Source organism: Chiloscyllium punctatum, chromosome 4 (genome assembly GCF_047496795.1).
Source record: "Chiloscyllium punctatum isolate Juve2018m chromosome 4, sChiPun1.3, whole genome shotgun sequence".
NCBI classification, from domain to species: domain Eukaryota; kingdom Metazoa; phylum Chordata; class Chondrichthyes; order Orectolobiformes; family Hemiscylliidae; genus Chiloscyllium; species Chiloscyllium punctatum.
The window spans coordinates 81,554,180-81,582,034 of NC_092742.1; the positions used below are offsets into that span (position 1 = coordinate 81,554,180).

Sequence of the window (27,855 nt, forward strand, 5' to 3'; positions counted from 1 at the left end):
AAGAGATAGATAGAGCTAAGCGATCCAACAGCCAGCAGATCAGATATAAGCTCTGTAGACCTGCCACATCCAATCGTGAATGGTGATAGGCAGTTAAACAATGCACAGGAGCAAGACACTCCACAAATATTCCCAGCCTCAAAGATGGAAGAGCCCTGAACATCAGTGCAAAACATACAGCTGAAGCATTTGCAGCAATCTTCAGCCAGAATTGCCCAATGGATTATCCATCTCGGATTCTTCCTGTGGTCTCCGGCATCACAGATATCAGTCTTCAGCCAATTGGAGACAAAGTGATATCAAGAAACAGTTGGAGGCTCTGGATACTGCAAAGGCTATGGGCCCTGACAACATTCCAGCAATAGTACTGTACACTTGTGCTTCAGAACTTGTTGCTCCCCTAGCCAAGCTGTTCCAGTAGTTACAACACTGTCATCTACCCTGGAAAATTTCTCAGGCATGTCCTGTATGTAAAAACAGGACAAATCCAACCCAGTCAATTACTGCCCCATCAGTCTACTCTCGATCATCAGTAAAAGTGATGGAAGGTGTCATTAACAGTGCTATCAAGTAGCACCTGATCAGCAATAACCTGCTCAATGATGCCCAGTTTGGGTTTTGCCAGGGTCACTGAGCTCCTGACCTCGTTACAGCCTTGGTTCAAACATGTATAAAAGATCTGAATTCCCGAGGTGAGGTGAAAGGGATAGCCCATGACATCAAGGACACACCTGACTGAGTATGGCATCAAGGACTCCTAGCAAAACTGGAATTAATGGGTATCCGGGACAAACTCTCTGCTGGTTGGAGTTATACCTGGCAGATAGAACGATGGTCGTTGTTGTTGGAGGTCAGTCATCTCAACTCCAGGACATCTCTGCAGGAGTTCCTTGGGAGAGTGTCCTAGGCCCAACCATCTTCAGCTGGTTCACCAATGACCCTCCCTCCATCAGAAGGTCAGAAGTGGGGATGTTCACCAATGACTGCACAATATTTACCATTCATGACTCCTCAAGTAGTGAAGCAGTCAGTGTTCAAATACAACAAAGTCTGGACAATATCCAGGCTTGGGCTAACAAGTGGTAAGTAACATTCATGCCACACAATTGCCAGGCTATGACCATCATCAATAAGAGACAAACTAACCACCCCGCCCTTTGACACTCAATGGTATGATCATCACTGAATCCCCCACTATCAACATCCTGGGGGGTTGCCATTGACCAGAAACGCAATTGGACTTATCACGTAAACACAGTGGCTACAAGAACTGGTCAGAGGCTAGGAATTCTGTGGCGAGCAACTCATCTTGTTACTCCCCAGAGCCTGCCACCATCTACAAGGCACAAGTCAGAAGTGTAATGGAATACTCCCCACTTGCCTGGATGGATGCAGCTCCAACAGCATTCAAGAAGCTTGACACCATCCAGGACAAAACAGCACACTTGAGTAGCACAACATCAACTCTGTCCACCACCATCGCTTAGTAGTGACAGTGTGTACTACTTACAACATGCACTGCAGAAATTCACCAAAGATCCCTCAGATAATACCTTCCAAATCCATCACCTCGTCCATCTAGAAGGACAAGGGCAGCAGATACATGGGAACACCACCACCTTCAAGTTTCCCTCCAAGCCACTCACCATCCTGATTTGGAAATATATTGTTATTCCTTCACTCTCGCTGGCCAATATCCTGGAATTCCCTCCTTAATGGCATTGTGAGTCAATCCAAATCAGGTGGACTGCAACGATTCAAGAAGGCAGCTCACTTCCACCTTCTCAAGGGCGACTAGGGACGGGTAATAAATGTTGGCCAGCTAGGATGTCCACATGAGTAAAATAAAGAAAAAACACAAAATGTGAACAAGTTCTGTTTTTCAATTGTATTGGATGTTCAGTAACACATTCACTCCCAAAAAATAAATACTGCATTTAAAACAGTTTGGGGAAGGGCAAAGATAGAGGGAGCAATTGCAAATGGAATACAACTTAAAATATGTTCTATGTTGGCTTTACCAAGTGGAATATGATGATATTGTTGGCAAAATAATGTTAAAATCATATTTTTATTTTGCTTGAATGTCTTAAATTCTTAGAATCATTAAACACCATTTATAAATGGAATTTTTAAATTGAGATTCTTTGTCGAGCCAGGTCAACAACTGACAACCACTATTTCTGAAGTTTTCTTATCTCGATGTGCTTGTGAAACTCCTCCTCTTATCAAGTAGAACAGCTTTTCTCTAATGATGCTGCTAGAAGAGGGGAACTCCGTTTTTTTCATCTTAGAATTACTTTTAGGTTGAAAGTAAATGTACTGTACCTCTTGTGACAGCTCATACAATCTCAATGTGACAGAGTGGGTGGGAGAGCAAATATGTAGCTATTGCATCAGCAGAAGTTAAGACTGTTGTAAAAATGAAGTTTGTAATATGCCAGTTTGCTGTCTATGAAATAACTTTCTGGTCAGTTTTGGACCATTAAAGTAATATTACAGGCATGCTGACCTCAAAATTAACTGTTTAATGCATACAATTACATTTTGATCTCAAATTTTTTCTCTGTGATTTAAATAGAGCCACTAACTTCTTTAAAAATAAATGTGTTACTGCTTCTTAAAATAGCGGTCAGAAGAATTTAAGGTTTAACTGCTCATGAGCCAGTATCCCCCAAAAAAACGGTTCTAGACCTGTTGAGTTTCATTTATTGTTTTTTTTGTATCTGTGTATTGTGCAAATAATATTTGAAGCAGCTTATCTTGATCATGGATGTTGGCATTAATTTTTCTGAAGCAAATAACCTAAACTAAAGACTTGTTTAAATCAGGTAAATAGTAGTTCAGCTGGTGATTTTATTGATAGATAAAAAGGTATCACTAACATTATTGATGTGTACCTCTTAAAATAAATTACTTAATAACCTCTCTATGACTCTACAATATATAATCTGTTGGTTTCGTTCAAGAAATGAGCTGAAGACAGTAATGGTTAGCACAGTAGGTGTGCACAGTGCACTTTCTCCCCTGAGATCTGAATTTGAATCTCTCTATATATACCTCTGCTAGCTGCAAGGGCCCAGTGGAATACTGATAGTCATGTGGTCTTAAAATCTTGCTGACCAGTTTAAAAGTACAGTTGTAATTTTATCAGTTGAAGTAAAATGGGAAATGAAGATAAATTGCAGAATACAAAAACTAAAGAGAACAGTAAAAATCTAAACAAAACAAGTTAATGATTAAAATTGTAAGAAAGGTTAAATTAGTGAAATTCAACGTTCAGAAAAACAGAACAAAGGAGGGAAAAAAATCAAGAAAGCACAACACAAAAATGGTTTGTAACTTATATCCATCATCATTTAACAAGATATAAATGTGTCAGGATAATGAATGAACAGTTGATCATGAAAGTTGTTTCTCCCATCATGACATATAGTTATGTTTTGAATAATGATGTTTTTATCTGGTAATCTGTTCTAAATTTAGTTTTCATTCATTTAAATTTGCATCTTCTGGCTTTCCTCTCTCAGTGTACTTTAAAACAGTAATAATAACTCTAAGCCAATATAAGCTTTGTTCTTTGTGAGGAACCAACCAATTTGGCAGATTTTGAAAATTAGATATTTAGATGCTTTGAAGCATTGCACTTAATTAGAAACATGTGAATAATTACTTGGTGCAGAACTTTGGTACTGTGATAAACAATATTGCTGAAAAAAGAAACAAACTCAAGATATGACTCTCTTCTACTTGCTAGAAGCTACATATATTCATAAGCAGGGCCCTGTCATTTTCAAATAGAACATGTCCAGATATTGTGACTTTTCAACTATATGAAAAGTTGGTAAACAACTGTGTCCTGGTCCATTCCTTGTAGAAATGCTTTGACCAATCAGAGTTGAGATAACTGGTTTGAGCTTGAACAAAAGCTTGTGGGATAACACTTCGCTGGAGCATTCTCCATGGTAAAATGTAAACCAAAAGGGTTTCACTTGGCAACCAATAAGCACCAGCTTCTCCTGTAGTATAAATTGTAATTCTCTTTGAAATTTGTTATTCTTGCAATTCTGTCCTGAATAGTGTAAGTTAGAAAGTTTCAACAGCATGTCTTCTTCAGACAATCTGAAGATTTGCAGTTGAAGGCAAAGTAAGACATTTTATATAAGACTGTTGATTAGTAACAAACCATTAATTTGGTCATTAATATCTGTTATGTTGGAGACGTGTAATCAACAGCTGTCTTTGGAACAACTTAGAGTCCTTTGAGAAGTGTTCAAAGTAAAATACCTGAATTTGCAAAACAATGATATCTGAGGGGGCAACACCATTCAACATTAAGACTGAGCACTGTATTGTAGATGTAATGTTATATTAAGAAATTAAAGAAGTTAATAGACATTTGAAGCAAAAATTTCAAAGGTGACCACAGAAGTAAAGACACAACATTGAATAAGATTATTCATGAAAAGGCACTCAGCTTAATAACTGTTCAGACTTTGAAACTGTCATAGTCCAAAGCAATATCAAACAACTGTCAATTGGTGAGATCAAATATTAAATATCATATTCCTAGTGTTCATGTCATTAAAATTAAAAAAGGTATTGGTGAGAGTTTGTGAAGATCATAAGTTATTTAAGAAATATTCCTCTGCTTTCATTTAATTAAAAAGTAATAGTTTTGTGAGTCTAATCCAACATATTCCTGTTATCCTGATTTTGGATTTGCACTCATTCTTTTAAAATGCTCTTCTGACCATGGTCACATTCTAATATATTCCTCTTGTTACCGGACAATTGTGATACAACGTGTTTGCCAAAGCTGTAGATATTACTGACATGTGCCACATTAGGAGGCAACTTGAGTATAGAAAGATTATGAAAGTAGCAAGGCAGAGTGTCAGGTGGCTAAGAATCAAAAGGCTTGGTGCACTAGGATATAAGGTGTAAATAAGATGTTACTAGTAACCTGTCCAGCTCTGAGTTGGACAGTTGCGGGTTCAGGTCCCACTCGTGAAACTAATGTGGATGATCCAGGTTGACAGTTCAATGAAGTATTGAGTATGTGTTGCACCATCTCAAGTGCTGTCATTTACATGAGATGTGAAAATGAAATCTTGTTTTGCCCTCTCGGCATTTTTCTCCATTTCTCCCTGATATCCAGGCCAATATTTATTGCCTGACCAACATTATGAAAATAGTTTAGCTCGTCATTTATCCTTGCAATTGTTCAGTGTGTGCAAATTAGATGCCATGTTTCTCTACATAACAAAAACACTTTGGCAAAAACATTTGGGGGCAGCCTAAGGTTATGAAATGAACTGAAAAGATAATTGGGCATGAGGGGGGAGTAATTGAGCTATTGTGAAGGCAAAACTGAAATCTGACTTGTCTGCACTCTTGTCAGAAAATGCCAGAATCCTGGTTCCATAGGAATCAACCCAGAACCTGTAACCTACCATTTTTACCCGATGGGTTGCAGGGTTTGAGATGATGAGATAGAGCTGGATTGTGGTTTGCACATCCGTGGTTCACTGAGGCAACTGCAAATGTTGAAGTGCAGCACCTTTAAACAGATCCACCTTGCATTAGGGGGCTATCAAAACCACAACCTGCGATATTACTAAGTGCCTTTCTAACTGCCTTACATATGCCAACCCCCATAACTTAAGTTCATCTAAAGCTCTATTGCCCAGATCTTAACTCTCACTATTCACCCATTATCTCTCTGCATGGTCACCTGAATTAATTTCCAACCTGGGGGCAGGGCATGGTTAGCACAGCGCCAGGGTTCTGGGTTGGATTCCAGCCTCGGTTGACTGTCTCTGCAGAATTTGTACATTCTCTCTGCGGTCTGCGTGGGTTTCCCCTGGATGCATTGTTTTCCTCTCACAGTCCAAAGATGTGCAGGTTAGTTGGATTGGCCAAGCTAAATTGCCCATAATGTCCAGGGATGTGCAGGTTAGGTGGATTAGCCACAGTAAATGCGTGGTTATGAGGATAGGGAGGTGTGGGATTCTTTTCCGGAGGTTTCGTGTGGACAAGATGGGCCAAATGGCCTGCTTCCCACTGTAGGGATTCTATTCTATTCACGTCTCAATTTTGAAATTCTCACCCTTGTGTTCAAATCCTTTTGTGGCCTGATTCCTCCCCGTCACTAAATATCTAAATCTCTATACTTCTCTTCTTTTCAGATACTTTTTGAAAACCACCATGTCCTAAAACTTTTAGTTACCATCTATCTTAATATTTTCTTCTTTAGATCTGTGGTAATTTCTGTCTTTTTGAATTCTGATCAAATTGGCTAGAATATTTTATTATATTAGAGGTTGCACATAAATGCTTGTAGTTGTGAAAACATAATGCAAAAAATAATAACGCTTTGAATGCTTGTGAAGATTACTTTGATGTTATGATTAAATATTTATGATCTATTCTCCCTGCAAAGTGAGAATGCAGTTGCTTTTGCTACATTTTAGGCAAACACAGCATCGCGTTTCCACACAGAAAGATCCCAAAACAGTAGGTGAATTAATAATTAGATAGCTAATTTGCTTTTGTTATTTCAGGGATAACTTTTAGCAGCTGATATTTGGGGATCATGTCCTGATTTTTAAAAGTTAGCGGTTATTGCAGATCGGTGGGCTGAGATTTATGTTTGTGAAATAAAGAAATTGATAAATTGAATCCAGAAAGAAACTCTAAAATAATGTCATGGCTATCAGAAGGCAAGTTTATAATGCATAACAACTTAATGCTTGAAAGCATTTGCTTTTGGTTTGTAGTGTGCTATTTAGTAAAGGCAACTATGCTGAATTTAAAATATTCAGAAGAAATTTGGATCAATTTCTGTTCATTAGAGAATGGAATTGTAACTTATTGTCACTTGTATTTTTCATGAGGAACAACGGCGAAAAGTGTTTAAATTGCCATACCATGGCGTCTGTATTGATAACAGAAGGCATAAATGAAAAATATATTAAGACAAAGTCCATCTTGGTTCAATTCACAGCTGCTGGGTTTGGGAAAGGACAGCGCAACGTGGGACTGGGATTTGGGGTCGGTGAAAAATATTCCATCGTAGCGGCAGATAATTGTTGGAATCGGTAACTTTGATTCAATTACCTCAGTACTTTATTTTCATGGAAAAAATAGCAATGAGCAAACAGAAGTAAAATATGGTAAAATATTCCTGAAATAAGATATCTAAATTTTAAGAAACATAAGAATAAAGTTCATAAGTATTTTAAATTTAGAATATTGCATATGTAGAGCAGTATGTGATATACAACTAATTAATTGGTTTTCTGCTGTTGGTTGAGCGATCATTGTTGGTGAGGGCATTCTCTTCTGCCTTGATTGGTTTAATAACTTAGTTTAGAGTGCCTCATATGATACTTCATATGGAAGTAATCTCTGGCACTGCAGCATCAGTTCTGTGATGGCATCTGTCTTGGAGTTACATACTTTACATTTTTGAAAAAAGACCTTTTATCTAAGTGAGTTGGAACAACTATAGGGAGAGGCTGAACAGGCTGGAGCATGTTTACAAAATCATGAGGGGCATGGATAGGGTAAATAGACAAAGTCTTTTCCCTGGGGTTGGGCAGTCCAGAACTAGAGGGCATAGGTTTAGGGTGAGAGTGAAAAGATATAAAAGAGACCTAAGGGGCAACTTTTTCACGCAGAGGGTGGTACGTGTATGGAATGAGTTGCCAGAGAAAGTGGTGGAGGCCGGTACAATTGCAACATTTAAGAGGCATTTGGATGGGTATATGAATAGGAAGGGTTTGGAGGGATATGGGCCAGGTGCTGGCAGGTGGGACTAGATTGGGTTGGGATATCTGGTTGGCATCGATGGGTTGGACCGAAGGTTCTGTTTCCTTACTGTACACCTCTATGACTCTACGACTAATTGACCGATTACTTTTAAGAAAATGCACCTTCTTCAAGAAGTTAGATAAAAAAACTCATTCGTTTTGGAATGAATCAACATTTTTGTCTGAAGTGGGGGTGAATGCAATAGTTGTAAAAGTGTTACAAGTTGGTGCAAAATGGAAGTTAACATAAAGCAGGAAGAAAATGTCTGCAGTCAGAAAGTAGGCTTCACCCTTACAGCACCAAAACACTCAATAGCCAGTTAAATATTTTTTGAATGCAGTTGCTTTTGCTACATTTTAGGCAAACACAGCATCTCGTTTCCACACAGAAAGATCCCAAAACAGTAGGTGAATTAATAATTAGATAGCTAATTTGCTTTTGTTATTTCAGGGATAACTTAACCAATGACACCGTTCTTCAGAATAGTGCAGTGAAATATTTCATTTCTGCCTAAGAGGGCAGACGTGACCTTGGTTTAGTGTCAGACCTGAAAAATGTAAGTTGGCATTTAGAGTAGAGAGCCCTCTCAGTAGCCAGCAGAAACTTGGCAACAAATAAACTTTGTTATAATGACATGCTGAATTTTAAATTGCATTGTGGTACTATTGTAAAAAAAAAGGGGAAGGTAAAGCTGCCATAGTGCAGAGGACCATAGGGCAGCTGTCTCATTTTAGAGAGATGACTGGTGGTGGTTTAATCTAAGGATCACCATACCTCAGGTAAGCAACAAGGTCAAGAAGGTGGGACCTTCGTGGTAATCTCAGGAATTAAACTATCGACATCACTCTGAATTGCAAACCAGCCATTCAACCAACTGAGGTAATTCAAACTGGAGGGGCATTAAAAATGTTCATCATCTTTGCATTTTAAATTGAGCTCTACTGTCCATTTTAAATCTAAATCTTTTGCAGTTAGGATTTATTTTGGTGGGTCTTTTTACATTCATATTCTGAGTAATGCACTAAGTGCATTGTGAGTTTATAGAAAAATGTGTGTCAAATCTTCTATTTGAGAGAGTGCAATTAAGTTTTTTATTTTTATTTATGGCACTTCTGCAAGACATTCTCACGTGACATTGGCTGATCGCAAAAAGGCCACAATTTATTTGGTGACCAGTTCTGATCATGTTGTTGTTGAAACATCTTCTATATATCCAAACACAATCCATGGTTGATCCTTATGATTTTCTTGTCTGTCTCTCTGTCTTTATCTCTCTCTCTCGCTCCCTTCTCTTTCACATTCTCTTGCTTTCCTCTGCTCTCCCTCATTCTCTTGCTCTCTCTTTTTGCCTCTCCCTTTTTTTCTCTTTTGCTCCCTATCCTTCACCATGCCTCGAGATATCTTAACTCTATTTGGAGTGTTCTCTCAAAAGCTTCAGCTGGGAACATAATGGAAAAGCTAAATCCTAGCATGCAGAGGATGGAAGGTTTAAAATTAGTGGAACACCTCTGGAGATGATTTTTATTTCATGTTCAATACACAAACTTCCAAAGTTGCTGACATATCCTGAGTTCTTCTGAATCTGGTTAAACAGGTAGTTCTGGGATAACGCGCGTTTCAGCCCCACAATTTGGCTATAATATTGCTGAAGAATTAGGGAACAGTATTTTGGAGAATGCTTATCTCCATTGACAATATCTTGATTCCAGCAGGGACTGGTTTGCGTGCTGTGCCCTATGCATGCGCCAAAATCTCCATGCCATTTTGCACCAAAGTCTCTGTGCTATTCTGCGCATCCACAATGTGTGCACTGGTCTTGGTGCCATACCACCCATGCGCCAATGTCAGCTGCTGACAGAGCAGCTTTCTGTGAGAGGTACTGTACAGAGAACAGCTTTCTTACATTTTTAAAATGTACTGTGTTTAATTTACTTTTGTTAATAAATATGATTTCAACCTTCATTCAGGCTGTGCTACACATTGTGTTAGACTTTTGGGTGATTTTTGAGCGATTGTGAGTCATATTTTTTACTGGTCTGCCACAACCCCATTTTTCCCACAGACCCCATTGTTTCTATTAAGCGATTTTTCTACTATGCGAGGTTTCACTGGAATGCAACTATGGTGTTATAGGAGAACTGCCTTTAGATACATGTGTTCATATATGTTGAAATCTACTTCACGAAATGGTCTACCGGAAATCTACTTGTTTCCAGTATTTTCTTTTGTTTTCTGGTTTAATTATGAGCTTCAGCTTAGAGCTTCAAGTGTATGAGGTTCTGGCTTTGGGAAGTGACAAATTGCTGGTGATTATAGAACCTTGATATGTGAAGCCATCGCGAACCCCCAGTCTCACACTGCCAACAGTGACAGCTGGCAGCATAACAACATCTTCAACAATGGTTTTTGTTTTCCTCATGCTGATGCTGGGAGGTTGAATTTGAATGCTGAGTACAGAGTTAAAGACAGGATTCTTGGCCGTGTGGAGGAACAGTGGCATCTTGGGGTGGTCCATGTACATAAATCCCTCAAAGTTGCTAATCAAGTTGATAGGGTTGTTAAGAAGGCATATGGTGTCATGGCTTTCATCAACAGGGTGATTGAGTTTAAGAGCTGCGAGGTTTTGCTGCAGTTCTATAAAACCCTGGTTAGACTACACTTGGAATATTGTGTTCAGTTCTGGTTACCTCATTATAGAAAGGACGTAGATGCTTTAGAGAGGATGCAGAGGAGACTTACCAGGATGCTGCCTGGATTGGAGGGCTGGGCTTATGAAGAGAGGTTGAGTGAGCTCAAGCTTTTCACACTGGAGAGAAGAAGAAAGAGAGGTGACTTGATAGAGGTGTACAAGGTAATGGGAGGTGTAGATAGAGTAGGTAGCCAGAGACGTTTCCCCAGGGCAGAAATGGCTGTCACAAGGGGTCATAATTTTAAGGTGATTGGAGGAAGGTATAGGGGAGATGTCAGGGGTAGTTCCTTTACGCAGGGAATGGTGGGTGTGTGGCAGCAGTGGTAGTAGAGTCTGATGAGAATTTGGCCCGTTATTGCCTTGGATCTCAGGTGGGAAACAACTTTCCTTTAGTTCTGAAAAGTAAGTAGACACCTCCTGTCAATAGGCTAAAATATATGACAGCAGCACAGAAGAGAATTTATCAAAGTGTAGGTCCCAGTGCAGCTCACAAAGGGTTCTGACGTTGTCCTCCTATAGCTGACCGTATCCATTATTTTGTCATAGGAAGAGGAGATTGCATTGAGGAGCTTTGACAGCCAGTTTTGTCCAGACTGTATCTGTCCACATGGCGAAATGTCTGGGTGATATTGAAGAAGTCCAATGTATAATTTTTCCCTTTGTTCAGGAGTATTCCTCTCTCCTCTGCTGAACTGAGGTGATCCTGCCAATGTTAAAGCTTTCAGTGTTCAGCTTTGAGAGCAGATTGGGATTTGGGGTGGATGTGTTCTGCCTAGATCTGCTGCCAAGGGTGAAATGGGCACATGCTTGTCCCACAGTTCTCAGCAGAGAGATGCTTCAATAGTTAGTGCATCGCTGCTTTAATACTTGCAATGTACATGTCCTAAAGTAGCATCTGCTCCTGCAAAGGTGGAGGAACGCATGCTGACACTTCAGAATTGCAGCATGATGAGATGCGTCTGGTGTGTGGGTAACCAGAGTTGATGTGCTTTCGACTTTTCCTGTACTTATTGATTCTCAGTTTCAGTCAGTACCTCTGCCTGGATGCTGTCGAGTGAGAATTATGAAGCTGAGAAAATCGCAAGTGTGGTTTGGTCTATTAGCAACTTGTGTTAATCTGTGCCAAGTTTTATATTTTGCACCATGCTTAACTCCAAGGCATTTAAAACAGCAGTTTGCCCTTAAATTATTGTTGTTCAGATTGGGATCTAATTATAATCGTATAATTTACATTCATAATAAATGAGCGATTACTGTCTTGTGAAACCTGCCATTACGATATTGTGCCAAAATTCAAGGTTATTGCTAGACCTTTAATTATTTTTAATTATTCTGTCATGGGATGTAGGTATCATTGACAAGGTCAGCATTTGTTGCCCATTCCCAATTGCACGTGAGAGCAGTTAAGAGTCTGTTATATTGCTGTGCGTCCGGAGTCACATGTCTGCCACAATGAGTAAGGATGGTAGATTTCCTTTCCTGGACCTTAGTGAACCGGGTGGGTTTCCATGACAATCAATAGGTTTGAGGTTACTATTAATGGTACAGCTTTCAGTTCCAGAATTTTTTTAACTTTGCATCTAACTCCTTTGCATCTAACTTCTTCATAGTTTGAAAGCACAATATTAAGATTGGCATTAAGATTTAGAGGAGTTAAAAGTTCGTGGTCAAATTCTGCCATTAGGGAGAGGCAAGGCACATTTTTGTAATCTGACCCCATTCCATAGGCAATCTGCTAATGCACCTGCAGAGAAAAATCTTACAGTTGAAGAAATATCCGGGGAGCCGGTGTTTGGCAGAGGGGCCAAAAGATTCAACTTCACCACAAAGCTCAGTCGATCCACATCTGAGTGAGAGGTGATCCGAGGTGAAGGCTAAAGGCATCGTAGAGGTCTAGAAATCACTTGATTTGACATTAGCTTAGTAGAAATAAATTGTCTCAAACATTTCCCTGATACAGTATCATCAGAGCAGCACATTCTTTTTGTTACATTGATCAAATAAATCATGTCCTTAGTATTTTTTCAGTAGCGTTGTGAATAACTGGAATGGAAACGCTTGCCCAGACGATAGCACAATATTACATCAGCACCGTGGCTCAAAACAAACCAAAGTGACCCCTTGCCGTTTGACAGGAAGCAGTCAGGTTAGTCAGTTGTTGGCAGCAAAACAGAAATTGCGGGAGAAACTCAGCAGGTCTGAACAGAACAGTTCCGAAGAAGGGTCACTGGACTTGAAACAGTAACTCTGCTTTTTCTCCAGAGATACTGCCAGACCTGTTGACTTTCTCTCGCAGTTTCTGTTCTTGTTTCAGATCTGCACCATCCCCAGTTCTTTTTTTTTCCAATTATTTTGGTCAGATGTGGGGTTTTGGAATCAAACAATGAGCTGGTTCAGAAATTGTTTTTCCTCAAACATGTACCGACTTATTCCAAGGATGGATATGTTTTGTCCAGATCTTTTCTTCCATATTGTCAGCATTAGTTAAATGATTTATGTGTGTGCTTTTCAAGCTCAATTGAAATGAGAAGTTCAGAATTCTCCTGCTAAATTATTATTAGGTGGGCAGGCACTGACAATAATGTTGCTGTCCAGTGTAGCATTTCCCTGCTTATGTTCACCTCCACTGATGACCTTCATCAGGACAAGGAAATGCTGACCCCGAGAATCAGTCTGATATGTGAATTGCCCAATTAAGTCAGCTAAAGAGGTAATTGAAAGCTTGAAGAAACCAGGTTGAGATTTTGGTGGGGTACATGGGCTCTTGCTAAGGGGGTAGCCTAAGCACATAGAGGTTACCATTTAGCGGGAAACTAGTCATTGGTACACCAAGAAAGTAGGAAGCCCCATGAGAGGGAGAACGACTGAAAGGAACATTAAGCTACTGGGACACATTTTCATTGGGTGTTCAGTGGTCACTCTTCTGGCAGTGCAGGTGCATAAGAGGAAGGGGCAAAGTTTCTTGTCACTAATGGGAGGCTACCTGCAAATGATGGACTGCGTGGGGTTCGGCAAGATCTTGACAAGGGTGACTGGTCAAGAAGGTAAGAACTCATGCAAACGAGGGGAGTTTAGCAAGTTAGATCCTAGATTGGTTTAGTGGCAGGAGACAGAGTGTGCCAGTCGAAGGGTATTTTTGGGATTAGAAACCTCCAGACCAAAGGCGTAGCCATGGGCACACGTATGGGCCCCAGCTATGCCTGTCTCTTTGTTGGCTATGTAGAACAGTTGATCTTCCGTAATTACACCGGCACCACTCCCCACCTCATCCTCCGCTACATTGATGACTGCATTGGCGCCACCTTGTGCTCCCGCGAGGAGGTTGAGCAATTCATCAACTTCACCAACACATTCCACCCTGACCTTAAATTTACCTGGACCATCTCTGACACCTCCTTCCCCTTCCTGGACCTCTCCATCTCCATTAGTGACGACCGACTTGACACTGACATTTTTTACAAACCCACCGACTCCCACAGCTACCTGGATTACACCTCTTCCCACCCTATCTCTTGTAAAAATGCCATCCCGTATTCCCAATTTCTCCGCCTCCGCCGTATCTGCTCCCAGGAGGACCAGTTCCACCATAGGACACACCAGATGGCCTCCTTCTTTAGAGACCACAATTACCCTTCCCACGTGGTTAAAGATGCCCTCCAACGCATCTCGTCCACATCCCGCACCTCCGCCCTCAGACCCCACCCCTCCAACCGTAACAAGGACAGAACGCCCCTGGTGCTCACCTTCCACCCTACAAACCTTCGCATCAACCAAATCATCCACCGACATTTCCGCCACCTCCAAAAAGACCCCACCACCAGGGATATATTTCCCTCCCCACCCCTTTCCGCCTTCCGCAAAGACCGTTCCCTCCGTGACTACCTGGTCAGGTCCACACCCCCCTACGACCCACCCTCCCATTCTGGCACTTTCCCCTGCCACCACAGGAACTGTAAAACCTGTGCCCACTCCTCCTCCCTCACCTCTATCCAAGGCCCTAAAGGAGCCTTCCACATCCATCAAAGTTTCACCTGCACATCCACCAATATCATTTATTGTATCCGTTGCTCCCGATGTGGTGTCCTCTACATTGGGGAGACTGGGCGCCTCTGAGCAGAGCGCTTTAGGGAACATCTCCGAGACACCCGCACCAATCAACCAAACCGCCCCGTGGCCCAACATTTCAACTCCTCCTCCCACTCTGCCGAGGACATGGAGGTCCTGGGCCTCCTTCACCGCCGCTCCCTCACCACCAGACGCCTGGAGGAAGAACACCTCATCTTCCGCCTCGGAACACTTCAACCCCAGGGCATCAATATGGACTTCAACAGCTTCCTCATTTCCCCTTCCCCCACCTCATCCTAGTTTCAAACTTCCAGCTCAGTTACTGTCTCCTTGACTTGTCCGACCTGCCTATCTTCTTTTCCACCTATCCAGTCCACCCTCTCCTCCTTGACCTATCACCTTCATCCCCTCCCCCACTCATCCATTGTACTCTATGCTACTCTCTCCCCACCCCCACCTTCCTCTAGCTTATCTCTCCACGCTTCAGGCTCACTGCCTTTATTCCTGATGAAGGGCTTTTGCCCGAAATGTCGATTTCGCTGCTCGTTGGATGCTGCCTGAACTGCTGTGCTCTTCCAGCACCACTAATCCAGAATCTGGTTTCCAGCATCTGCAGTCATTGTTTTTACCCATGTCCAGTGGCCTACCCTGAGGTTCAGTTCTGGGTCCCTTGTTGTTTGGTGTGCACATTAATGATTTAGACACTGTAAGAGATTTACTCAATAACTTTGCAGAAATCAGAAAAATTGGTGGTGTGGCCAACAGTGAGGAGGAAAGCCTTAGACTGCTGGATGATATGGATGGGCTGGTCATCTGGACAGAACACTGGCAGGTGGAGTGTAATTCTGATAAGTGTGAGGTAATGCATTTTAGAGGGGGTGCTAACAAAGCAAGGAAGTGCAAAATGGATATTATGACACTGGCAACTATTGACAATTAGAGGGAATATGGTCTGATTGCTCATAGATCGTTGCGGACAGCAGGGCAGGTGGATAAATGATTAAGAAGGCTTTTGGGATGGTTGCCTTTGTGAAGACAAGCACAGGAGCTGTATAACTCTTGCTAGGGCCACAGCTAGAGTACTATGTGCAGTTCTGGTCGCCTCATAATAGAAAGGATGTGATTGTCCAGGCAAATCTCCTCTGCATACCTCTCTAGTACATTTCTGATGAAGGGCTTATGCCCGAAACATCGATTCTCCTACTCCTCGGATGCTGTCTGACTGGCTGTGCTTTTCCAGCATCACACTCTCGACTCTCCAGTACAATGTCCAGGCTACAGTGATTCCGCTATTAAGAGAGACTGGATAGGGTGGGGTTTTTCCATAGAGCAGAGAAAGCTTGAGGGCACATCTGATTAAGGTGCACAAAATTATGAGGAGCATAAATAGGATAGATATTGAGGAACATTTCCCTTTAGTGGAGGGGTAACTAGCCATGGAGTGGAGGTTTAAGATAAAGGGTAGGAAGTTTTGAGGATTTAAGGAAAAACATTTTTCACCCAGAGGGTGTTAGGTATCTGGAATTCACTACTGAAAGAGTAGGAACTATCACAACTCTTAAGAAGTATTTAGATGACTACTTGAAATGACATGGCATAGAAGATTACAGGCCAAATGTTTCTTTGCATTATATATAAATGATGACCAAAAGCTGCAGACCTCTCATCCCCTCTGGCCATGCCCTGCCAGTAACCTTCCAATCACCTGCAGCTTTAATGACCTACGGGGCCTTCAGAGAATCAGCTGTGGACCTTGTCATGACCACCTTCTCACCATGGAATCTCTCAGGTCAGTGATATCCCATTTAAGAGAGCTGGACATTGCATTCACCTCAAAGCTTTTGGGGCCTTCCAGGCATAAAAGAGTCATTTGAGTTTTCCAAGTGCAGACCATCATTGATTACACCCATTTTGTCACCAAGGCACCCAGTGACTGCCCAGTCAGATTCAAAAACAGAAAGGATGTGCATTTCCACAGCAAACATTTCCACAACATTGAGGAGTTCTGTGACTACAACAGTAGCTTCCTGGATGTGTACATATGTTTAATCAACCTGTTCAGAGATGTTATTACTCACATCCTGGAGCAGGTAGGAATTGAACAGAGACATTCTGTTCCTGCATATTTCCTGGAAGCTGACGTAATTCTGTCATCCTCATACATTCCTCTGCTGGTTTTATGCATTGTGCTGGTTTGCGTAACATTCAGACATGTGTGGATGATAAAGATGAAGCACAGAGTGCACACAGCTTCTTGCACTGTGCTGCCCTCTGTGGTCATTGACATCAGAAGCTACGTGTATCAGTCTGGCTGGTCTTCAGTAGCACGATGACTGAATCTTGCTGAGATGTTAATAGATATCTTAGGCACACATCCCTCCCATGTTCAGGAGCAGCTTGCATCTTTAGCCTGCTGAGCTGGAGTGTCTGCCAAAAGTTGAACTCCCAGGGGCCTGCCTTCACTTTGTTTGCTAGAGCAAGTAAGGTCATTGAACCTTTCTCTGCATTGCAGCCATTGCTCACGTTCTCAGCCTCCATCCCTGCTGGGTCTAGGAGGGTGGCTTTCCAGTCTCACACCCAGTGAAGGGTAGACCTCCTAGTCTGTCTCTGAAGGGAGAAGCAGCCCATCCCCAACCTTGCCAGCTCCTTGTCAGTTTCTGCAGTTGAATGAATACACCAGCGGTCACAGTAATGGCTCCAATTGGCTAAACAGACTAGAACTAACTATACCCTGGCAATCAAGCAGCCCCTGTCTCAACCCTGTCTGACCATGGTCACTGAAAGGAAACCCAACCCACCCTCCAGTCTAATAACAGGCACCATGGTGAAAAAGGAGCCTGTGACTATCCCAGGAGGGGATAAGAAATTATCCCAACATTTGTTTTCCAAGTTGGAAAGGGAAATTGCACCTAACTTCAGATTCACTAATCTTCACATGGGGAATGATATTTCTAGAAGGGATTAGCCGTACATTGCAGTTGTTGTTTTTGCTGAGGTAGCTATCTAAATATAATGACTTTAGTCAGTGCTAAAATTATGTGCATATTTGTTTTGGTTGTGTTTATGCGTGCAAACTATCAAGTTAAAATTCCTCTGAAACCAACTGATGGGAAAAGAACAACTGATCTCACAATCCCAGTGCGGGGACTGATTTCCTTCATTTAGTCCTTATTTAGGAATGACCCTATGCTGTGTCCTTTGGCCTCAGAGTAGTAGTTTAGAATTTAATAACCAGTCAACATAATATGCCCCAAATGCAAATACAAATTCCCCAAGCTGTGCAGGAGCGGCCATTAAACTTTGTGAAACAATCAGCAACTTAAGTTGTGAAATGCATTCCCACATTGCTACTATATTTTAGTTGATGACAGGAGCATGGAGTAATTTAGATAATATCTCTACAGCTTGTTGCATTGAGGCATAGGCTTTGAGACAGGGGATCTGGGCAGTTGAACATTTGTGAGCTCATTAGGTTTCTGTCTGGTATGATATCACTTCAGAGTATCTAGAATCTGAATTCTCTGTCATCATGGACTTTCATGTTTAGTACCAAATGACTTTTGCTTTTAACAACGGTTAACTACGGTAGTCCACTTTTCATAGGCTACTGATGCCAACTTTAGTGACTTAAAAGGTTTTTACAGTGCATTGGGAGTGTGTCAGTATTTACAAGCTTCACTACATGTTTTATCCTAGTTGATGTTTTTAATTCTGGTTTTCTTTTATGTCAGTTTGTCCACTTGGAAAAGTTAGGAGTTCCCTGCATGCTTTTATAACACTACATTTGCTGGGGGAGAGATGGTTGAGGTGCAGAAAAAAATTGTTGAGGTTGTTGGTCTTGTGCATGGATGAGGGTGTGTGTTCATCTATTAATAACGATTTCTCATTCATGACTTGGATGCTTCAATCATGAAAGCCTTTCTCTTCCACCACCAATCTCCCACTGTTCATCTATTAATAAAACCCTGACAGTGACAGTGAGGAATAAGTTTATTTTCCATCTGTTAATCTTATCCTTGGAGCAGGTAACTCATTATTGTATCTCAGATTTATAAGATGTAAGGCTACTTTTGCTGTTCTTATTGAAGAATTGCACATTTTATCATAAATAAGTTCCAGTTGCACAACCTCATAGTGGTTGCAAATGAGTTAGCAGCATTATAATTTTTCACTAATAATAATTCTGTGTAATCCAAGATGGAGAAGGGGGATAAATTGTGGTTTAAGAGCTGCTCACTTTTTTGAGGTATTTTCAATGTTGGAGCTGATTTCCTTGAATTCTAGGTGCACTAATTACTGATTTATAAGCTGTTGGAACTTTGGAAGTTTGGGGGAAAAAATGATCAAACCAACGGCACTTTAACAAAGAGAAAGACAGACAAAGGCAGTACCACTTTCGGAATACTGCATGCAATTCTGGTCTCCCTGCTTTTTGTAGGATGTTGTGAAACTTGAAAGGGCTCAGAACAGATTGACAAGGATGTTGCTAGGGGTGGACGGTTTGAGCTAAAGGGGGATGTTGAATAGGCTGGGGCTGTTTTCCCTGGAGCTGAGGGGTGACCTTGTAGAGGTTTATAAAATCATGAGGAGCATGGATGGGGTAAATAAAGAAGGTCTTTTTCCTGGGGTAGGGGAGTCCAAAACTAGAGGGCATAGGTTTAGGCTAAGAGGGGAAAGATTTAAAAGGGACCTAAGGGGCAACTTTTTTATACAGAGGGTGGTTCGTGTATGGAATGCGCTGCCAGAGGAAGTGGTGGAGACTGGTACAGTTACAACATTTAAAAGGCATCTGGATGGGTATATGAATAGGAAGGGTTTAGAGGGATATGGGCTAAATGCTGGCAAATGGGGCTAGATTTATTTAGGAGATCTTGTTAGCATGGATGAGTTGGACCGAAGGATCTGTTTCTATGCTGTACATCTTCATGACTAATTAGTAGTGTTATCCAGTTTATTGATACTAAGCAGCACAGTAGTAACTTGGCATCATGGCACACAATTTAATGATGCACCTTTTAATATGAGTGGTTTGCAGCAAAGCAGATTTGGTTTAAAGTTGTTCCACTGGGAATAAAATACTTCAAAACAGCATAAACCTCCTTGTGATGTTATGGTCTTGCTATTTATTAACTGACCTTGCTTGCACATGAATTTGATTAAGAATCAGTAAGGTCTGTTCTAACTAGGTGGTTGGAGCTAGTGCTATGTGGGGCACCTGAAGTGCAGTATTCCATTCATTTCTTTGTTGTATTTGTCCAAAATGATGGAATATATAAAACTGACTGCTGGCATTGACATTAGGCTAAATTTGTGGATATAATTTGCATTTGGCCCTGAAAAACGCTGCCAACCTAGATTGAATGGGGTGAACAAATTTTGGATCTCCTGTCACATTTAATGTCAGGGCTTGCTTTTATTTTTGTGTCTATTTTCTGACTGTTGTCAGTCAGATAGGCAGCTGGTCAGAGGCGAATTGCTCCAAGTGGCAGTTGGGGAGGTGCCACATCAGAGTGTGTGTATGTGGGTGGGGTGGGGGGCTGGTGTTGTCAGTCGAGTCCAATGACTGAAAATCTCTGGGTGGTTGATAGATAAACCAGGGAATGTGGACGGAATCATCCCTGGTCCAGCCCATTGTTCCCGCCTTCCTTCAGCTTCCTGTTTCCCTGAGACCAGGGAAGCTTACCAGCCCCAAAGGATATTGGTGTAACTCAAATCCACCTTCAGTATTATTTATCCAGGGGAAACAAGATCTGTTGTAACTCATTTCTGTTGCAAAGTGCAAAGAAAGCATTGACTGACATAGCCATGCTGTATTTCATAGAATCACAGTGTGGAAACAGTCCATTCAGCCCATCAGGTTCACACTGACTCTCTGAAGGGCCGTCCACCCAGACCCATCCCACTACCCTGTTCCTGTAACCCTGCATTTCCCATGGTTAACCCCACCTAACCTACAAATCCCAAGACACTATGGGCAATGTAGAATGGCCATTCCACCTAAACTGCATGTCTTTGGACTGTGGGAGGACTGTGATATGTTTAACTATTTTTCTAGTGTTTAAATAGTTCATGATTCATTGTGATTAATACAATGAGCAACATGCGAATATGTCCGTTATCATACTGATGGGAAAGTCTGAATGATTTGCTCATGACTAAATTGCTTTTCATAAAATACTGCAAAACACAAGTGGGCTATTTGACTCATTAAATCTGCACTTTAGTTTCATTCCCTGACTTCCCCTGCTCAACTTGGCAATTTTAAAAATCCTTCAGTATTTATCCTTTCTTTTGTTGAAGGCTACGTATGTGGCTGGAGCAACCATGATGATATTTCAGTGCTCCAAGTTGGAATCTTTCATGGAGTAAAGTCATTTTTTTCCTTATATCACCTATTTGCTCTACCAATCACCACCACCCCCACTCTCTCCCCCCTCCCCACCCCCCACCCCGCCCCATTTATTGGCCATTCAGTCACTGAGATTACTTTAACTTTACTTGCTCTATCCTTATCAAATCACATCTTTTCTCTGTTCAGTGGAGAACAACCTCAGCTTCGATTGTCTAAATGCTTAGTTATCCCTTGTCCCTCGAGCAGTTCTCGTGAAATCTGCAAAGCTTCTACAAGCTTTCTGGAGTGTTTTGTCTAAAGTTGAACATAATGCACCAGCCAGAGCCTAACTAATGTTTACTAAAATTTATTTTTAGACATTTTACTTGAATGAATGGTGATGCCAGTCATTCAGAATCATTTCAGTGCAGATCTGCACTGAACTCTATATGTTGGTTATCGTCCTACATGTGTAATTAATAGTACAGTTATCATTAGTAGTTACTTAAATATCAAGTAATTAATGTAGTTGCAGAATTTCTCTGTCCCATGCTTATTTGGCAGGCCTTAAACTTCTAACTATTTTTGTGTGTGGGCATGCGCCAGGTTGTTTGGCTAGGGTCTATTGTTTGTGCTGGCTGTTCTATTGCCTCTGCTAGTAGCCACCCTACTGTGACAGGATCTGAAGATCTCTAAGGTCCTTTTAGTTGTGCCTCACTGCCCAGTGTTCCTGGCCTTCCCTCCCAATATCTTCACTCCTATCCAAGCAGAATATACTTGTTCCCTTTTATAATCTAAGCAGCACTGCTTTCTAGCAGATGTTGGTTTTGACACATAAAAATTTGAAATGTGCATTTTTACAGCAGGTGAGCTGACAAGTTAGAAAGGCAGTTAATAGGATCCTTGAAGGTATGTTAATCCAACAACATAAACAGTCCACAGGAGATGGATATCATAGTGCATTTGATTCAGAATGCACAGGGCTGCTTATTGGATGGAGGGACTGTTGCGTCACAGGTTTTTGGTTTCTTCATAGCAGGGTTTTGGAATTCAGACAGGCTTGAATAGAATTGCACAGATTACAGATACATATGAGAGTTGGACATGTTGTTTGAGGAAGGATATAGCTGCTATGATGAGGCCTAGTGTTGTCATTTCAGTCCGTTAGCCTGACTTGTCTCATCTCATTTTGAGAATAACTGAAATGTAAATAACAAGGTCAGTAACAAAGGGGTGTAATTTTAAGGAGAAGAGCAGGAGGTTTAGGAGGGATTTGAGGATGGTGCAGGCTCAATAGGCAGATGGCACTAAAACAGCAGCTAATGAACTTGAAAGACCCTATACAGACAATAAGCAAAATAATGTCATTTACAAAATAGCTTGCAAGAACTGTAACAAACACTACATTGGACAAACAGGCAGAAACTAGCCACCAGGATACATGAACACCAACCAGCCACAAAACAACATGACCCTCCCTCACTAGTATCCTTACGTACAGATAAGGAAGGACATCACTTCGACTGGATCAACACCTCCATCCTAGGACAAGCCAAACAGAGACATGCACGAGAATTCCTAGAGGTATGGCATTCCAACAGGAACTCTATCAACAAACACATTGAGTTAGACCCCCATCTACGACCCTTTGAGAAAAAGAACAGGAAATGACATCACACAGGAAATGGCATCACCACAGGAAATGACATCACCAACCCAAAGAAAACCAAAGATATAAATCTAAAGCAGGAATTATCAGCAGTGCTTCGCCTGGAGGCCCACTGAAGATGTTACCTAGTAGGATGTCGAAATGTCTGGAAATGAATTTCCCAGCTCAGAAAGCAAACCTAAATCCTCAACCTGAGCTATAAATCTTCTCAAAACTTGCTATGGTCCTCTACTGTGCTGTATGACACATGGACTTGACATTTCTTCAAAAGTTGAGGAAGAAGTGTTTTGGCAGTGGGGTGTGTTCAGAGAGATGGTCAGTTCTGCCAATCGAGAAGTCAGAGATAAGGAACGCATGGACAATCATGTCAACCAACAGGAGTCTTGGTTGGAAATTCCCTTTGAGTAGTATTGCTTCAGCTGCCTGTTATACAGCTACACAGTATTCAGTTCTGTCACAAAACATTTTTTCTACAGTTAGAAATCCTCTGGAAAGGAAAGATGACACCCAAAGCAAGTCAGCTCATGAAAGAGACAACAAAACCATGGGTGATTTTGAGTTGGCTGCTGAAACATTAACTTAGCTTTGTGAAAAAAGCTAGGAGAAAGTGAGGACTGCAGATGCTGGAGATCAGAGTCATCCCTGGGATACCTGCACCAACCAACCCCATCGCTCCATGGCTGAACACTTCAATTCCCCCTCCCAGTCCATGAAGGATATGCAGGTCCTGGGCCTCCGCTATTGCCAAACCCTAACCACCTGACGCATGGAGGAAGAACACCTCATCTTCTGCTTTGGGACCCTGAAACCACATGGAATTAATGTGGATTTCACCAGTTTCCTCACTTCCCCTCCCTCTACCTTATCCCAGTCCCAAGCTTCCAAACCCAGCACCACCCTCTTGACCTGTCCATCTTCTTTCCTATCTATCCACTCCACCCTCCTCTCCGACAAATCACCTTCTCCCTCACCTTCATCTACCTATTACATTCCCAGCCACTTTCCTCCCAGCCCCACCCCTTCTATTTATCTCTCAGCACCCCCCCGGCCACAAGCCTCATTCCTGATGAAGGGCTTATGCCCGAAACGTCGATTCTCCTGCTCCTCGGATGGTGCCTGACCTGCTGTGTTTTTCCAGCACCACTCTCTCGACTTTGTGAAAAAAATCTGCCTGTCCAGAACCTACTCAACTCTTTCGATTGCAATGAATAGAAATGAACACTGGGCATTTTCTATAATGTGTGGCTGACCTGCAGCAATGACAGCAATGCTCAATTGGGCACTTGGAAAATGGCCCCGGGATTTTTGTTTTGAGGAGGGAAATGAGCTCCAGGTAAACAGAATGCTTGATGATTATGACTCGTATGTTTACTTGTGATCTAATGTAAAACAGCTTCATGTGTTATATCTCATCTTGTCTCAACAAGTGTTGCAAATTGCTTTTGAAAAAGCATGAAAAAAGGCATTTTATAGGAATATGTGCAAAAATCATGATATCCATCCCTGATCATGAAGTGCTCTGTTACTAATTATGCTGTCATCGAATTAGTTAGTGGGCAATAAGGGCATATCTAAGAACGGACCATGTTCCATCAACTTACATGAATGCTTGTCATCACTTATATTCTTAAACTTCTGACAGGAAGTAAAAGTCACAAATACTTTTCCTTTATACGACTATGTCACATTTATCAGAATTATAGTTTTGGTTTGTTGCCATTTATTTGAAAACATAAACAAATAGGTTTGATAAGTCAGTTTGTAAATGGGGTTCATTTCACATAGTTACAGTATTTTTGTAATGAAGAACATCTACATTTTTTGCTGCAAGATGAGGTAGGATACTGTCCAAGGTTTATCAGGTGGTATTGCACAGTGCATGTGACTGTGGCAACATGTGCTTTTATAAAAATATTGTGATAGATGCACTAATTTTCTGTCCATCACACAACTAACCAGGGATTTCTCCTTCTCTTGCAACCTATCATTGGTATGTGTTCAGAGGTTTTGCTGGTTGATCCTCAAACTGCTTGGCTTTGCGATGAATGGACCTTCCTCGGTCGTCAGGTCTTGGAGTGGGACTTGAACTTGGAACATGGCATCACAGGACCATTACTCACTGTATCACAAAGTTTTGGTGCCTATTGCCAATTCATGACATGCAAAACCTTTTTCAAGCCATCAGGGAAATCCATGGACCGAGGTGAAATGGTCAAAATTCCCTTTACACAGGGTGCTGTCCTTATGTTTAAAGATGGTGATGCCGTTTGTCAATTCACAAAAGAAAATTCCCAACAAGAAATTTCCTGTGAATGCACAGTAGCAGCTGATGCTCTCCAGACTATGTTTCAGTCCCCAGTAGTAGAATCATGGGTAAACTATTATCAGAAGGAGAGATGCAGCAAGAACCCAAGCCAAAGGAAAATACCAAAGCCTATGACTATGATTGTATTCCATTTGAGGTCTTTGGCCATAGAGAGACTCCATGTGCTCATCCTGCCGATGTGGCAGCATAAAGAACTTGAGCAATGCTACAGAAGTCACTCTTTTCAAGAAGAGAGATTATCACTCAGAAACTGTTGAGGGATTTCTCTGTTATCCCCGTTTACAAATTCACCTGAATTGCCTACTTCCTATGGCTGACCAAACCTTGACAGAGATGAAGTGTAGCTATCGGCCTTCCACATGAACCTTTGATATGTCTTGTTGCCAGGAAACTCCAAGTAAAATGCCGAGAACAGCACCATGAATTCTTCGTTGCATTCATCAACCCAATCAAAGCTTTCAAAATTCATTAAGCTCTGTGGATTATACTCCAAAGATGTGGATGCCCAACCAAACATCTTCACAATCCCACAATTCCATGCTCTGTGATGATATGACTTCAGCTATCTTGACTGGGAGATCCAAAGCAGACCCCCCTCGACATCTGCATTAATGTCCAGCAAGTCTGTGTGATAATCCCCATGGTATTTACCTGGCATTTAATTGCTCACCTCGTCAAAGAGAAACGGTCCTATAGTGTGTGTATTAGTTGTGGGCTCGATAGAAAGCTCTTTAACTTCAGTTGTCTCAACGCTAATGGCAAACTGACCACCCGAGATATGCATGATCTCTGCGAGATGACAATTGTTGCTCATCCTCCACCAGGTTATAAGTCACTCTGGATTTCTGCAATTGTCCTGACAAGGCCTGTCCTTGAATGTTGCCAAAATAAAACTCACACATCAACCCAGACCTGGCCAGTCAAACATTCAATCTCCCTCTTGTGTTGAAGATGAGACTGTGGAATATACTGATCACTTCCCATACCTTTTGCAGCCATCTTTCTCAGGCTGTCATTCTCAAGAAGGCTAAATACTAGGTCAGCCATGACAATTCAGTCTCCTACCAAACAACTCCACAGGTGTTAGATAAACAAAGACCCGCGTAAGTCAGCAAGGGTCTTAGTGTAGACAGCACTTATTATCACCACAGGGCAGTACTGTCGTGAGACCTGGACTGTGTTGTCAGTAACACGTAAAAGTACTGGAAGAATTTAACCAACAGTGCCTCCACCATTTTCTCTGAATTTAGTGGGAGAATCATTGACACATTTGTGTCCTTCTTGAAGCCAAGTCCACAAAGCATTCAGTTAAAACTGAAAAATCAACTTCAGTGGCTTGGGACTGGTCATTGTGTCCAGGTGGTGAATAGTGTTCAACTCCGCTCCCCCCCACAGTCCCAAAAAAATGCCACCAAAATCAGCCCGTTTTCTCAACTCTCAAATGGCTGGTTTTCTGGAGAGGCTGATGAAAGTACTCCAAATGCATTTGGAAGTCGAGCACCATTGATATTAATAATTGAGAGGTGCTTGCTACAAATGTTCAAAGTGTTGACAATGAGTACATCATGCTGCATCTTGCATGATGAGGCAGGATGGGAACAGAGAAAGAAGGGCATAAAGAAAATCCTGCATTCCGGATTCTGCCATCTTGAATAATAACTTTTGCCTAAAAATCTGCAGTTCGAGACCTGCCCTGTGAATTAAAGGACAGCTGGTGATGACATTATGACTAGGGAAATGAATGTCATTGTCAGTGCAAGGTGTGTGTGTGTGTATGTGTGTGTGTGTGTGTGTGTGAAGAGTCTGATTATTCCAAACTAATGCTCTTGCTGTTTTTTTTCAGCCAGTGCAGAATTGAACCTATGCTGTTGCTGTGACTTTGCATTGCAGACTGACCATCCAGTCAGCTGAGCCCTCCCATGAAGTTTCTGCATTGTCTGCTTCACCTGAAGCAATGGTGACCCTTAGAAAAAACCCACTACCAATTGTTCTTCCAAATGAGAGGCAGAGAGTAGCCTATTGTCTTTTGGGACTTTCACATTTCATTGTTATTGCTCAATGAATATGATTGAGATGGTTTGGATTTGTCTGTGCTTTACATATTTTAAGTGTCATGAGTTAGGTAGGTCAGTGTTAGATGGAGCAGATGAAGTCTATTCCTCAAACCAATCACCACGGGGTTTTTGTTTCCTTCTCTCTACATGTTGTGGATGAATTGTTGGGGATTTATTGCTATAATTAGCAATTCCATTACTGTTGTACCAATCAACTGCCAAGATATAGAGGGTGAACTGGATGATCTTTCATTATCTGGCAATTCCGGTGTTCCTGTTTTATTCTGAAGGTATGAAAATAGTGGCTGAATGACCTCCTTCTGCACTATAACAACTCTGTAAATACTAACAAAAAGCATTCTCAGTGCAACTTTTTCAATGATATATGGAACTGAATATCTTTGATAACCAATTATTATATTTTATTAACGATCATTTCACATTTACAAGTATGATGCAGTTCAAAGGATTTTTTATCTGAAAATGCAATCTGTTACTGACAATGTATTACATACTTCAAATCAATTTGAAACTGTTTGCTTCGAAATTTTGTTCATTGATAGTGAGTTGTGCTTCAGTGCCTGGGATTGGGCGCATTGCACGTACAGTTTAAGCTCCTAACAAGAAATGAGAGCTTCTTTGCTGACTGATGATAACCACGGTATTCAATGGCAGCCTGCATAACATTTGCCGACAGCTGTGTGAGGCAATGCCACTCCAAGCCAACACCCAGCCCCTCCTCCCAGTGATATTACCGTGAATGTTATTTGTGGGTCATTCCAGCAACTCCACACATAACGCACAAAAGGACACAGGCCAGAGTATTGTACAGCTACCTGGAACATTTGGATGGTACTTTCTACAGTTTATATATGTATTTAGAACAGATTGTTGCTTTAGTGA

At 41.5% G+C, this 27,855-nt stretch overlaps 1 protein-coding gene across 9 annotated transcripts in view; it reads left to right on the forward strand.

Annotated features, from left to right (window-relative positions):
- LOC140476474 (spectrin beta chain, non-erythrocytic 1-like) overlaps window positions 1–27,855 on the forward strand; it is a 330,291-nt gene that overhangs the window by 10,904 nt on the left and 291,532 nt on the right. For 2 of the 9 annotated variants that reach the window (XM_072569154.1, XM_072569160.1), the window contains exon 1: window positions 27,694–27,804. The exons of 2 other annotated variants lie outside the window; for them this stretch is intronic. The gene's annotated coding sequence lies outside the window, so the exon portion shown is untranslated. Of the gene's footprint in view, window positions 1–27,693; window positions 27,852–27,855 lie in introns of those variants that run through there. 5 more of the 9 variants (XM_072569155.1, XM_072569163.1, XM_072569164.1 and 2 more) reach the window with 4 other exon arrangements.